Raw genomic sequence first — 15,535 nt, forward strand, 5'->3', positions numbered from 1 at the left:
GGACACCAGGTTCTAGCCTCAGTGTACAGCAATTTCTAAGAACTCCCCAAGTGGGCCCAAGTGTGAAGTTAGAGCACACTGGGCGTTGTCTTACCAAGAACTCGAGAGGTTGTGGCCTATCATAGGAGTGGCAAATGGGAGCAGGGTTGGAGGGTAGTGTCGGTTATACTCTCTCCAACCAAGGAAGAATGGCTTTGGATACTGGTGTCAAAGTCTGAAAGTGAAGGGTTGCATGTGCTTTATAGCCTGACAAGTTGTATTTCCTCTGGTTGTAAGAAGGTGGCTAGCTACTCAGGAGACTGAGATCTGAGGATCATGGTTCAAAGCTAGCTTGGGCAGGAAAGTCTGTGAGACTTTAACTCAAGTGCAGCACCAGAAAACTGGAAGTGGTGCTGTGGCTCCAGTAGTAGAGCCCACACCTTCAGCTGAAGAGCTGAGGAATGGCACGCAGGCCCAAAGTTCAAACCCCATGACCGACAACCAAAATAAGGTGGCTGAGTTTTCTTCATAGTGGTGTGTACAGTAGGAAATGCCATGATGTTTTATGAGCCATTCCAGATGTGTGAGAGGCTCTGAGGTTTGTCAACATTTGGTCTGAGGAGGGTAGTGCCATCTTCTCAGAGGTTGGGATGTTCAGTTTTTCAGGGACCGCTGAGGCCTTGCGCAACCTGTGTGTGAGTGTGTGTGTGTGTGTGTGTGTGTGTGTGTGTGTGTATTTTTCCCTCATCATTCTCTGCCCACTTCCTGGATGCTTGTCTTACACTTCCTGACCTTGGATGGTGCCCTTCCTCAATAGCAACCTTGTCTTTAGTCCCCTATCATAGTCTACAATGAGTCCTAAATTGCCAGAGACCTGCATATTCCAGCTTTTCCTTGGGACACATGTCCGGCTGTCCATATCTTTGTCCTCATCCAGGGAATTCTGAGTCCTCAGGGCTGGCTGGCATATGTTCTCTCCTGCCTCTGGAGTGGGGGCAGGGTCAGTCATGCTGTGTCCTGTCCTTTTCTCAGCTGGGCTCCTGGCTGCATGTCCCACTCCCAGCAGGCTGGTAGTGGTGTGGGGGAAGGGTGGTTGCCAGTGGCTCTGGCCAACTCGACCTTGATAGCTGACTGAAGGCTCCCCAAACAAGGATAATCTGGGGCTACATGAGAAGTGAGGCCAAGGTGGCTTGGACATATTGTTCGATGTCTAGGAAATGTCAATGTACCTTACCATAGGCAAATCTATCTTCTGGCCACAGCTAGGCCTCTCAGGTCCTTCTAGTCAATTCTGGATGCACAGAATACAGGGGCATATACTTTAGATTCCAGGGCCAGGGAACTGGGGTATGAGAGACCGGTACAGGCAATACCTCAATGTTCTGGGATATTAGTTTTGACTTGGATGAGCTGAGCTACAACTGGGTGGGGGGGGGGCCAGTTCTGAGTCATAGTCACAGTAAACTCTCAAGCCAGATCAAGTGGTTTCTCCCTAAGTCCTTCTTGGGCTGAGGGGTTTGGGCCATGGCAGTAAGTTCCATGGAACCTGCTCCTCGATCTCAACATGGGGCTACAGGATCAATAGAAGGACACTAAGTTTGCTCCTTGGTAGTCGGCCCATGATTGCAGACCTTTATCTGGACCCCTTCCCCAAGCACTGGTGAGGAAAACAGGGCACCAAGCCCTCAGACTCCTATGATAGCTACTGCTACAAGCAGCAGCCAGTTGGCTGTGTATTCCTGAGCCTACAAAACTTTCATGAGCCCAACTCAACACCTGCTCAAGGTCTGACTGACAAATTTGCACTCTTGTGATACTCATATGACAGAGCATTAGCTGGTGTAACATCTTATGCTCCTGCCCCTCCTGGCCCCAAACTGTGGTCTGAGACAGTGATTTACTACTCCAATCCTCATTGCACCCATGACAGATGCGATTCTGACGATCTTCATGCCCCAAGGCTCGATACTTCTCTGGTACTGTGGCCTGCTTTGTAGGCAATGGCCTCCAAAAAGGCTGCTACCAAGACTTGTCGTACACCTAGACATTAGGAGACCCTCAGGGGCCCACTGGAAAGAACTCTGCCTTGAGCTACAAAGTAAGGTCCAAGCAGGTCAGGTGTTGGTCAATGGGCTTGAACTCTGGGCCTGGGCACTGTCCCCCAACACTTCACCTTACCACTTGAGCCACAGAGCAACTTTCGGTTTTCTGTAGGGTCCTGGGAGATCAGAGTCTCCCATACTTTTCTGCCTGGGCTGGCTTTGAAACGTGATCCTCACATCTCAGCCTCTTGAGGAGCTAGGAGGACAGGCATGAGCCACCTGTACCTGGATGATCTGGCCTTACACCACAGTGGACTAGGAGCTCCTGAAATCATTTCTTTAAATTTCCTGTGCTAGTATTGGGGCTTGAACTCAGGGTCTGGGCTCTGTTCTCTAAACTTTTTCCTTCAAGGTTACCACTTTACCCCTTGAGCCACAGCTCCATTTCTGGATTTTGGTAGTTAATCGGCAAGAAGAGTCTTATTAACTTTCTTCTACTGATCAGGCTTGACCCTCGATCTCTATTTCAGTCTCCTGAGTAGCTAGGATTTACAGGGGTTGGGCCACTGGTGGCATTAGGCTAGAAGCTTTTCTAAAGCAAGAGTTCTTCCCTGTGTTTGCCCTGACTCCTCCAGGCAAAGGAGGCCTGAGGGTCAGGAGCTGTGAAAACAGGTTTCTAGCCACAGGAAATGGCTTTGGGTCCCTGGCGAAAAGCCAAGCTAATCTTCCCCCTGGGTGCCATTCTGGGACCCCACCCTCTGCCTTGTTATTCAAGTCAATGTTCACCCAGCCTTGAATTTCCTGCCAGACTTTTCTGAAGCCATAGAATCTTCATACCACTCACACCACTTGCTCTACAGCACATCTCAGGACCTTTGCCCATGCTATAACTTCTGCCTGAGGCTCTCTGCCTTGTACCCACATATTAGAACTACTGTGGAATTTTGGCACTGGGTATATCACTTCCTGGAGCAAGTCTTTCCTTCCCTTCTCCATCTTTATTTTTTTTTAATATTGAGTTGCTATAGATGGAACTTGTGCAGGCCGACTTGCAAATGCTCTATATTGATGTGTGTGTGTGTGTGTGTGTGTGTGTGTGTGTGTGTATGGCTATCCAGGGGATTGAATTCAGGGCCTGGATGCTATCCTATCCCTGAGGTTTTGTGCTTCAGGCTAGCAGTGTACTAATTCAACCATAGCTCTAATTCTGGATTTTTTGGTGTTTAATTTGAGAAAAATATCTCATATTGACTTTCCTGCTTGGAATTGGCATCCTCAGATCTCATACTCCTGAGTAGATTACAGGTGCCACCAGCACCTGCCCTCTACCCTATGTCTTACCTACAACCTCAGCCCTCCTTTGAGTTCCAGTATAATATGTCTCACCAGGCTCAATTTTTTTTTTTGCCAGTCTTGGAGCTTGAACTCAAAGCTCATACTTGGAGCCACTCTATACATGTGAAGACTGTGACAAATGCTTCCATTTAATTATGTATCATGTTTCAACACTTAATAAAATGTTAATTAAAATGACTCAATGCCCTAAATTATTGTGTATAATTTTATAATAGATGTGCCAAAGATAATATTGTGTGTATAATAATACTAAATACAATATTCAATACATGAATCAAAGAAAAATAAAATACAAAATCAATAATAAAAATCATAATATGAAATTAACCTGCATATATACGTATATATCATGTGTTACGCATGTATAGAAATATTTCTTCCAATGCAGGGCCTTCATTCAGGCCCTGGGAACTCTAGAACTCTATCCTGAATTTCTTTTCCTGAAAGACAGTGAACTTCTCATTCACCTATGATGCAAAAGAGTTACCTGGACGGTGAGCTCAAAAACTAGCAATGGCAGAAATACTGGCCCCAGTTCCACGACAGTGACTTAATTTTTGTAATGGAAGCAGTTATGTTTATTCAGTTCCATACTGAACATGAAAAAAACCAGTGTAGTGTTTTGTACAGCTATTTAAACATCCTCCCCTTACCTGCAAAGTGCTTCTCTGAGAACTACATTGTTTCTTTTTTTGTAGTTTTTTATTGTAAAAATGTTCTACAGAGTGGTTACAGTTCCAGGAGCAAGGTAATGAGTTCATTTCCTATTGAGCATTGTTTACTCCTCCTGTATTTTTCCCTTACCATCCCTGCCCTCCCATCTCCACAACTACCTCCCCCTGCCGAAGTCAGTGACTTAGTTTTTCATTTTTGGTTGGCACGGGGTTTGAACTCAAGTAATGGCAACTCTTTGCTCTCATTGCTACAGATTTACAAAGACCCTGAGTTCAAATCCCAGGCTAGGAAAGAAAACTGGCAAAAATTCCAAAACAGGGAGCTTCATTTTTTAAAAATTTAAATAGTTAATTTTTACATGTTCTTTTTTTTTTTTTGGCCAAGCATGGGGATTGAACTCAGGTCGTGGATACTCTGTTTCAGCTTGGCTCTCACTTGTCTGGGGTGCACTCATTGGACCCATAGCCTATCATGATATCCTTGGCCCAGAGGCCTTTCAGGAAAAAAAACAATTTGGAAAGCGCAAAAAGTGGTGAACTGCAGAGATCTGGGGTTTTACGATTTTTTTTTCTTTGCACAGTGACCATCCTGGTTCTGAATGCCAAAGCTGCAAAGTGGACCTGACCTGCCATTGCTGGTGGCTGGTGGGCTATTAGTGAAGCCACAGGCCAACCTGTCAACATAGGCCCTGGGTTCAAATCACAGTCCTGACACCAATAGCAGGAGATCACAAGCGGCTCATTCCTATGCATAGGAATACCAATTGAAAGAGTAGTTTATGCATCGGTCTATTCTAAAATTGGATGCAATAATCCTAGAGTGCTGATTGATCTTAATGAATAGTTTATTAAATATGAAAAGAATAATATTCCTTTAATGGTGGTATAATAAATACCTAAGAGTTTGTAGGAACATAGTAGGTGTCATTCTATCATAAGTAGACGGCCATGGAACTCTTTACCAATATATATTTATTTGTATACCTCGGTCTGCCTATCCATGTATCGCTGTTTTCGCCAAACCTGGGGGTTGATCTCAGAGTCTAGGAACAACCAGACATCTTCATTGGCTAGAGCCTGCCATGCTCAAACTCACCCAAACATGAATTGGGTCTGCTAGGCACTAAGTTCAGATCCTGGCACTACCAGGCATGATGGAGAACACATCTAACATCTGGATGTTATGTGACAGGATGTAAACAATGTATTAAATGGTATAGGTGTCATCAGAGTCAATAAAATAAATTCTAAATAAATGAATGACACAAGAAATAAAATAAATAACCACACCAAACACAATATGGACTGAACATCTGTATGGAAGTATAAATCCTATCTTTAAAATATATATAAGGAGGGCTGGGAAGGTGGCACAGTGGTAGAGCTCTAGCCTTGCATGCATGAGGCCCTGGGCCCAATTCCTCAGCACCACATAAGCAGAAAATAAGCCGGCAGTGGCACTGTGGCTCAAGAGGTAGAGCGCTAGCCTTGAGGTGAAGAGCTGAGGGACAGCACCTGGGCTCAGAGTTCAGGCCCACGAGGGAACCAAAAAAAAAAAAAGTATATAAGGAATATCTTTTCTAGGCCTGAGGCATGAATTCAGTCCCCCTAAGCAGAGGGAATGGTGGGAGATCCTGAGATACTCGTTTCTGGACCTGGGAAAGTCATGGAATGTGATCGATCTCATCCTTAAATGAGTAGTTTGTGCATGATACAAGTAGGAAATGATAGGCAAGACTCATGGGGTATCGATTATTTGTAAAGAACAGGTGATGAAGCATGACAATAATCATCACAGTCATTAAATGGGGCTCAATCGCAGGTCCTTGGAAAAGCCCAGGTCCTTCATGGTTGAAAGGCTGGTGTGCCTTTCAATCTCGAGTTCAGATTCCCCGCCCTGCCAAAAGATTCATCTTGATGTCAGAAGTCAATCATTGCACTGGTTTTCTTTCCTGTGCAAGTCCTGGATCTCAGCTAGGATGGAGAATGCATGGGCCACCCTGTAGCCATGGGAATAAGTTATCCATGTCAGCCCAGTTATACCTGTCATCATATACACAAGAAAATACACAATACACCCATGAATAGCATACAAAATAAAGAGAATAACTACACTCAATGCACGATGGAGTCCACACACGGATGTGAATATACATCCCATGTTTCAATGATCATTGAGGACTATTTTGGCCTCCCTGGGGCTCGATCTAAGTTCCTGGGAATGGCCCAGATCCTTAGTGGCTCACAGTATGGGGTGATCACGTGGACCCATTGGGCAGTTGGACCACCTAAGCCCAAAGTTCGAAACCCAGCACTGCCAAAAATTCACCCTGATGTGAGAAGCCAGTCATTGCACCTGTTTTCCTGTACTACGCAAGTTCTGGATCTCAGCTAAGAGGGAGAATGTATAAGCAACTCCATACTCATGGTAATAGGTTGTCATCCAGTTCACCACAGTTATATCTGTCATCCTATACTCAAGGAAATACACAATACATCAATGAACAAGACACAAAACAAAGCGAATGACTACACCAAAGGCATGATGCCGCCCACCCATGTTTGGAAATATAGATCCTCTATTTAATCATGAATTTACGACTATATTGGCCCCCACCAGGGCTCCATCTCAGGTCCCAGGAATGGCCCAGTTCCTTAGTGGCTCACAGCCTGGTGTGCTCACCATAACACATTCACCAATTGGGCCTGCTAAGCTTTGAATTCAAATTCCTGCAACTACCAAAAGATTCATTCTGATGTGAGAATCTTATGGTGGCACATGTTTTCCTGTCCGATGAAATGTCCTGGGTCTCATTGAGGATGGAGAATGCTATGTAGGCAACTCTTAGCCATGGGAATAGGTTGTCATCCATGTTATATCTGTCACCCCATACACAATAAAATACACAATACATCCATGAATAAGACATAAAATAGACAGAATAACTAAACTGAATGCAAGATGATTACCACATCTTTAGGTAAAGAGAAATCCTATGTTTAAAAAGGTGGGCTTGCTATTTTGTCCAGTGCTGGGGCTTCAAATCAGGCCCTGCACCAGGCTTGACATTCTAGTCTTCAAAGATGGTGAGCTTCCCCTTCCCTCACAGTGCAACAGAGTTACCCAGACCTGAGCTCAAATCCCAGCACTGACAAAAGATTCATCCTGATGTCAGAAGCCAGTCGCTGTGCCTTTTATCCTGTGAAAGTCCTGGGTCTCAAATACGATGGAGAATGCATAGACAACCATGTAACCATGGGAACAAGTTGTCTTCTATGTCAGGACAGTTATACCTGTCACCAAACTTATTAAAATGCACAATACCTCCATGAATTAGAGACAAAATAAGGAGAATAATTGCACTGAACACAAGATGCTGTCCACACATGTATGGCAATATAGATCCTATGTTTAAATTATGAATTTATGACTATAGTGGACCACCCTCAGGATCAATGTCAGATTCTGGGAATGGCCACACTCCTTAGTTGCTCACAGTTTCATATGATCACCTTGACTGATTGGCCAATTGGTTTTGCTCTGCCCTGAGTTCAGATCCCAGCACTACCAACAAGTGGATCGTGGAGTAAGAAGGAGAGTGTGAAACATTTTTTCCTTTTCTCTGAGAATCCTGGGGGTCAGGCATGATGGAGAACATATCTACAAATCTAAATATTCTGTGATAGGTTGTCATCAATGTAATAAACAGAATGGGTTTCATCATAGTAAAATCAATGTTAAATAAATAAAACAAAAGATACAAGGAACAACCACACCAAACATGTATGAACTGAACATCTATAGATAAGTATAAATCCTACCTTTACTCTCTCTCTCTCTCTCTCTATATATATATACATATATATGTATATATATATATATATTTACTATATATATATATACATACATATAGTAATATATAGTATGTTTTCCAGGGCTGGGTCTTGAATTCAGGACTAGTGAACAGGCATGACTTTTTATTTTCATGTAAGGTGATCTTCCCTTTTATCCACATTGCTGCAGATTTACCCAGATTCTGAGTTCAAATCCAAAGCCTGTAAGAATAACATGTGTGAATTACACATCAGGGAGCTAATTTTTTTCTCAGCATGGGACTTGAACTTAGGTGGTGGCAAGTCTGCCTCAGCTTCGATCACCCTAGGATGGGGTGAAGCCACTGCACACGCAGGTGCTCCTGTGATCCTAGAAATCCAGGTATTGCAGGGAAAACAATGCACAGAAAAAATGTGACCTTTTATGTTTTCTTCCTTTGCACAGTGACACTTCTGGGTCTGAACAACACTGTTGCAAAGTACTTCACATTGCATTACTGAAGGCTGACAGACTATCAGGGAAGCCATAGGCCCATGTGGCAACATAGGCCCTCATTTTGAATCCCGGTCCTGACACCAACCAATGGCAGGAGATACTAAGAAACTGGTTCCCATCCAAAGGAATAACACTGGAATTTTATCAATGTCACAGTTGAATTAGTTCATCGTGCATGATGATCCTATAAATGTAAACAGCATCATTTCAGAAGGCTGGTTGATTTTATTTAATATTTATGAATCATTAAAAGAATATTATTACTTACAGGAACACAATAATTTCAGGACACAGTGCTTTCATTAATAATTTAAGTATTTAAACAATAACATTAATTACATGGACACATAATGAATACTCAGGAATTGGTAGGAATATAGTCTATACAATTAAATAATCTATAGACGTCTCTGGCACTCTATAAGGATATATATTTATTAGCATACTGCCATCTGCATGTGAATATGTTTTTATTTTGTTAACCCCTGGGGCTCGTTCTCAGGTCCTGGGAACATTCTGTCAGCTCAAATTGCCCCAGGATGGCCTGTTGACACTCACCCATTCTGCTTCCTTCACAAGATTCTGGCCACACCCCCATTCTTTCTTGTTTCTTTCTGACCAATGGGATACAAGAATGCTGGCCACGCCCATATTCCATGCTGCCAGGGAGCACTGGGATTCCATTAGTTTACACCACTACCAGTAGTTGAGGAAGGTAGAGGTGGCTGAGTGGTGAGGAAGAGTCTCAAGGTGACTTTGGAGTATAGTAGGAAATTGATGCTCCTACCCCCATCCCTTCCCTTCCCTCCCTTCATGTGGTGCCAGGTTTCAAACTCAGGCAATGGCTTGCTGCCAGCCGTCCTAAATCCCCGACCTGGGCCTGCCCCTAGTCTTCTGCTCTTGGCCCATGTGTCTGCAATGCTGCTGCCATCACTTCTGCCCGACTTGGAGCAGCTGCCAACAGCTTCTCTCAGCAACAGGTGTATAGTTGCCACAACACCAACTCAACCCGGGTCAAACACCCCTCTGGGGGCACCATGACCCCCCTAGTTGTTTCCTCTCCGTGGCTCTGATGAGCCATCTTTGTGTCTTGCGCATTTCTGAGATAGAAACTAAATATATGCTCAGGCTGGGCTGGATCACGGTCCTCCTGTGAAAGATATGCTCTACCAGGCCTGGTCCTCTGTAGTTGGGATGGTAGACATGTGGCAACATGCTCAGTCGTTGGTTAAGAAGGATTATCCCAAACTCAGTGCACAGCAGCGGATTCTTGACCACACGTGAAGCTCTTGGTAGGGCATCAACCATTGGACCTCAGTCTCCTCACAGGACAGTTGTGAGGAAACAAGGGATTTATACAGAGAGATCTCTGGAGAATGTCTAGGCAGAGAGGGAGCAGCCTTCAGATAAGGTTTTGGCAATTCTGTGAGCATATGACAGAAAGATACCAGAAAGGGCTCAGGTGGGGCCTGTTATTAATCGTTGAACAGGTGTGGGCTTTTGAACCGAAACATGGATCTCTTTCATTATTACCCTATCCCCATGAGGAAGGGGATCCTTCACTTTGTTCAGATTTGCAGCTGGGGAAAACGAGGCACACAGAAGCCAGGTGACCTATTTATGACCTCAAGTTCACAGGACTCTCGGCCTGACTTCTCTACCATGCTCCCTAGGACAATGCATGCTATTCGGTACATTTCTTGTGGTGGCAAGTCCACTTCTTTTCAGTTGTGGGTCTTAAACTCTAGGATTGGGCACTGTTTCAGAGCTCCTCAGCTCAAGGCTAGCACTCTTACACTTGAGCCCACAGTGCCCCTTCCAGTTTTCTGGTGGTTCTTTGGAGATAAGATTCTCACAGACGTTCCTGCCTGGGCTGTCTATGAACCATGATCCTCATATCTCAGCCTCCTGTTTAGTTAGTATTAGAGTTCTAAGCCACTGGCACTGGATTGAACTGTAATTCTGGTTTCCTCTGTCTGTCTGTCTGTCTGTCTGTCTGTCTGTCTGTCTGTCTGTCTGTCTGTCTGTCTGTCTGTCTCTCTCTCTCTCTCTCTCTCTCTCTCTCTCTCAGGAACTGGTTGAATGAGTGCTGTAGGAGGTGGCCCAACGTCCCCAGGTGGCTGGAACCAAGATGGCCTACTCATTCTGGAGGTGGGCTGTGGGTCAGGAGCAGTCTCACTCAGCGTTTTAATACATCTCCATGAGGTAAGCCCTCTGTGCCCTTGCTAGACTGTGAGGGAGGGTTATTCATTGTCCATCTAGCCTTACTGGATTTATACATTATACATGAGTACATTGAGTTCAAACTTTGTAAGTTCTCTGTAAATTAAGGCAAATTTTAAATGGGAACAAGGTTTTAAGAACATTCTTTTTGTGAGTGTACGTGCTGTTCATTATTTCCCAAGTGTACATGAGCTAACAGTAAGGGAAACAATAGCAATAATAGGAGAAAGAGAAGTTCTGTGTTTAAGTATAAGGGTTCAATACAATATAGAAGACTACAAATAAGACAACATTAAAACAATAAAGCCAATTCCAGTATGTAGATTTATGGGAATGATATACATAAACAAGACTCCTACGTTGAACATGAAGTATGAGGCCACTCTCATTCTAAATCATGCTTTCTAATTATGCAACTTTGTAGAAAGAATGGAAGAATAATCCTGTTTCCAAAGCAAGTCAGATATAAGAGCATGGATTTAACTGGAAAAAAAAATGTTCATCTTGTGAGAGCAGGGATTATACTAGCAATGAACTGGTGTCTAAGATTACATTTCTTTTATTTTTTCTTTACTTATATATGTATATTTTTTTGTTGGCCGTGGTCTTGGCACTTGAACTCTGGGCCTGCGAGCTGTTTCTCTGTTATTCAGCTCAAAGCTAATGCTCTACCACTTGATCCACAGTGCCATTTCCAGGTTTTTTTTTAGTTAATTGGAGAAAAGAGTCTCTGGGACTTTCCTACCTGGGCTGGCATTGAACCCCAATCCTCATACATCACCACAACCCAGCTTACGATCACATTTCTAACAGTGTACACTCAGGATATGTAATGTGTGTGTTCATCTATCTTTATAAGAATTCTTGAGTTAGGGGCTGGGAAGGTGGCTCATTGGTAGAGCGCTTGTCTTACATGAATGAGGCCCTGGTTCGATTCCTCAGCACCACATAAGCAAAAAAGAAAAAAGCCAAAAGTGGTGCTGTGACTCAAGTGGTAGAGTTCTAGCCTTGAGCTGAAGAGCTGAGGGACAGTGCCCAGGCCCAGAGTTCAGGCCCCATGACCCCTCACCAAAACAAAAAAAAATACTTCTTGAATTAAAAAATCTGGGTTACAGCTTAGACATTACCCTCACAAAAATATTTGTAGTTTAAAAGTTGATACTCCTTGAGTAATTAATCCTCAGAATATAAAGGAGTCTGGGAAGTTCAGTTTGCATCCAGCCTGGGCAGAACAGTCTTTGCAACAGTACATATAATAAAGCAGCCAGAAGCTGGATTGGAAGAATGGCTCAGGTGATGGAATAACAATTATGAGCAAGATTGCTGAATAAGAGCTTGAGGCTTTTGCATAGATACATACAAACATAAACATACACACAGAGGCAATTATATGTGCACACACAAAAACACAAATGAAACAACTCTCAGAATGTGTAGAAATGCTAGGAAAAAATAAATATATGTCCTGAATAAGACTAGAATCAAGTGATAATTTTTAATATTGGAAAGTCCTCAAGTGAACTTCCTTCAAATAAGTTTGAGAATATTACATTGGTAGGGACCAGAGATAGGAAGAGAGTCAATTAATCATTATTAAAGGGATTGCATCTATGGAGGAATGAATCATATGAATGTTCATATGCTGTGTCAAATGTTAGAACATCTTTGAAAATAGTAGATAAACAGTCTGAACAGTCACTATGGTGTATAATATCACTGGAGAAGTTCAGAATTGGTAGTCGATATCTAGATTAAATAAACCAAGAAAATATGGCAGTGCAATGTGATGCAAGCCTAGAATTCTAGCACTGAGATTAAGACAGGAGATTAGAGAGTGGAATTACATAGTGATACCTTCCCTGGACCAGGTAGTATAATTTTGTCTTAATAAAACAAAACAAACAAGAAAGGAATACATAGTTGGAAGTTTGGGCTAATTTCTGTCATTATGTTTTGAGAAGTCAAATTTCCTGTTGAAATGCAACTCATAATTAATCCTCACTTGTGTTTTAAATACTCTCTCCATAACAGAACATTCCTAGATGCAAAATGACTCGTGATTCCCATCCAAAATTTGAAAAAGTAAGTAATCATCATTCTGTTGTATCCCAAAGGAATGATGAAGGATTACAAAAACTTAAGCCTGGAAAAATAGCAAAGTTCATCTAAGGTAGGATTTTGATGATCTTACTAAATTAGAATTTAGATTTAAAATAAATATTTTGATTTTGTTTGTAATTTCATATGCTATAGGATACTACAAAATTCTTTTTAAGTAGAGGGTTTAATTGACAAATTCACAAATGATTTTGCATTCTACTTGCCTATAATATTCTTTCAAGAGAGTTATAATTAGAACTTATTTAATAGATAATTAAAATAGTTCATGTATAAAATGATAATGTGAATGTTGTAGACAGAGTTGCAAAAAATTGATGATATTAATTTATAAATTTAGAAAAACAGGAAATTTTTGAGGCTTTGTTATAACATGGTGTGAAGAGAATAATCGTGTGACATCTTCTTCTACCTGTATGTAACACAGGAAGCAATTTCCTTAATTATTTGCCACTGTATACAATGAGAAAAATGTTAGGTTTGGGGTTTGTTTTTATTTTTGTTTTTGTTTTATTGGTTTGTCCTAGAGCCTGAACTCTGGGCCTGGACACTGTCTCTGAGCCTGTTTATGCTCAAGGCTTTTTCTACCACTTCAACCTCAGTGCCACTTGTGTCTTATTTTCGCTGATAAGTTCATTGGAGATAAGAATCTAGGGAATCTTCCTGCCTGGGTGAGCTTTGAACTGTAATCTTCCGATGTTAGCATCCACAATTTATATGATAGTTAAAAAAGTGTAAATATAAATAATATTTGCAAGTGTTCTGATCTCAAGTATTCCAGTGGGGGGAAAATGATGCAACCCAGTTTATTGTGGTGTTCTTTCCATAACATGTATGGCACCACATTAGCAGAGTTGTATTTTTTTCACAATAGAGATAAGTTATTCATGATGTGAATTAAGGGACGTTTGCGGTGCACCCTAAAAGTTCTAAACTGTTGGGCTAGGATGTCTCTATATCATAAATATTGGGATTGGTGGTCATAAAAATAATAGCTTACTGTGATAAACAATTGCTTACTCTTGAAGAATTATTACCGATGCTACATAGTTTTATCCTTTACCAGAATGTGGTTATTTTTCTGTTGACTCTCAATCTGTAACACCCCATTGGAAAATGCATCTATTGCAGAACTACATAACATGCTAGCTGGTACTGTTTTGAATCTCTCAGGTATGGAATCTTCCGATTTTGAAAATGAATAATTATTAGTCATTGGAATGTTGAAGAACACATATATCCTGTCTTCTTAACAACTTACTTACTTTTAAAAGTTATAGGTTTCCAAAGAATTAAGCTGTTTTTGCTTTTAATATGAGAAAGTACTATATTTATTCTTTTTTCAAAATATTGGTAAGTATATTGTGAAAATATTTTCTATTCAGATAGCATTCAAGTTGATGGTCCTCTGATTAAAAAGGGGTAATTACTTCAAATTAGACGACAAACAGTATTGATTTTTAAAAAGTTATTACATAAAGAATAATATTTACTCTACCAATACAGTGAAATTTTACTTCATGCACCTTATTTTTTAAATTTAATTTTATTGTCAAATTGATGTGCAGTGGGGTTACAGCAATTTTAAGGTAGTGAATACATAACTTTTCAAACTTGTTACTCCCTCCCTCATTTTCTTCAGTTTTCCTTCACCCCTATACCGCTCACAAGTTTTAATGTAAATTTCCAACATATTGTCTTGTGAGCATTGCTATTGCTTTGGTTTGCCTTTGTCCTTTGTCTCACCATTTTGTTGTTCCTCATCCCTTCTCTAGTTAAGGTAAATATATACACAATACACAGGCTATCAAAATCAAATACAGCAGGGAATAAAGCATAGGGGAATAACCCAAAAGAAAATAGAAATCACATAGTACATTAAAAACAACAACTGCAAATAATACTCTCTGTTTCATTATCTTGGAGTTCATTTTGTTCAGAATCAGTTTATAAGGTTATATATATATATATATATATATATATATATATATATATATATATATATATATATATATATCACGGCCACTGGAAAATAATAGTTTCATGGACACTATATCATGAAAACACCACGTTAACTGTTTTTGATGGTAAAGGTGGAGTTAGGATTGGTGAAATCGCAGTTCTAATAAAGGAATTTCAAAAAAGTTTTAAAATTATGACAGGTAAATTTTAATTTGTTCAAACTTTTTAACAACTTAGCCTATTATGAAAATTTAAAATTACCTGAGAAAATAGGCTTTCATGCAAAGTAATCCATGGAGACTTAGCTGAGAGGGAGCAATGTGGGTGAAGATGGCTCATTTTCACACTAAATAAACAAGCCTCAAAAACCTTGCTATAAATCCTTTAGGTTCCCTTGAGAATTGTCCTTACCCAGGAAATCTACTCTTACTGTGTGAAACAAGGTTGTAGTGGAATTTAAATTCAAAGTTCTTAAAAAAAAAGACATCAAAATTTGTGAAATGACTTTAATTACCAAACAGTAATTCTCTGAAAAATATAATTTGGGTCCAAATATTTAGGGAGAAAGTGCCATCAACAATGAAAGAAGGTACTGGGTTTACACTTTTCTGTTTGTAATTATTTCCACAATGTCTTTGCACATGAAGCACTGAACCACAGAAAAAAATCTGATTGACTACTTGAATCCAATTATTTCACATTTCTTAGTAGCTCACAAAATATAATATCCTTATTAACATGAGATAGAGAAGACTTTTCTTATTACATAAGCCAAAAAGTTTTGGGATCAGAAAAGAATTGAGCAAATTGAAAAGGCAAGAAAACATGTTCTTAGAAGCCCTAGCTAAGCA

This window comes from Dipodomys spectabilis, unplaced genomic scaffold (genome assembly GCF_019054845.1).
Source record: "Dipodomys spectabilis isolate Male_0828 unplaced genomic scaffold, ASM1905484v1 ptg000505l, whole genome shotgun sequence".
Lineage (NCBI taxonomy): Eukaryota > Metazoa > Chordata > Mammalia > Rodentia > Heteromyidae > Dipodomys > Dipodomys spectabilis.